Source organism: Notothenia coriiceps, unplaced genomic scaffold, assembly GCF_000735185.1.
Source record: "Notothenia coriiceps isolate Sejong01 unplaced genomic scaffold, NC01 NC01_scaffold00000339, whole genome shotgun sequence".
NCBI classification, from domain to species: Eukaryota; Metazoa; Chordata; class Actinopteri; order Perciformes; family Nototheniidae; genus Notothenia; species Notothenia coriiceps.
Genome location: NW_011333040.1, coordinates 21620355 through 21620581, shown reverse-complemented (window position 1 = coordinate 21620581; position 227 = coordinate 21620355). Strand labels below are relative to the sequence as shown.

At 39.6% G+C, this 227-nt stretch overlaps 1 long non-coding RNA gene across 1 annotated transcript in view; it reads right to left on the bottom strand.

Annotated features, from left to right (window-relative positions):
- LOC104948833 (uncharacterized) overlaps window positions 1–227 on the bottom strand; it is a 16982-nt gene that overhangs the window by 1807 nt on the left and 14948 nt on the right. The window lies entirely within an intron of this gene.

Genomic DNA, 227 nt, shown 5'->3' with positions numbered 1-227 from the left:
ATATATAAAAAACATGTCGTGTTTTGCTCAAAATACCAAACAGATCACCCATTCTAGCCATGCCTCATTTCCCTCTATTTCACTTCCTGTTTCAAAGGTGCTGATTTTGGGTATAAAGCTTTTTTTAAAAGAGGGGCGGAGCTTATGCCTGCTCATGTGGGAGATGCTACCGTCAATACTGCGGTGATGAAACGCCATATCATGGATTATCAAGGATTATTTCTGAA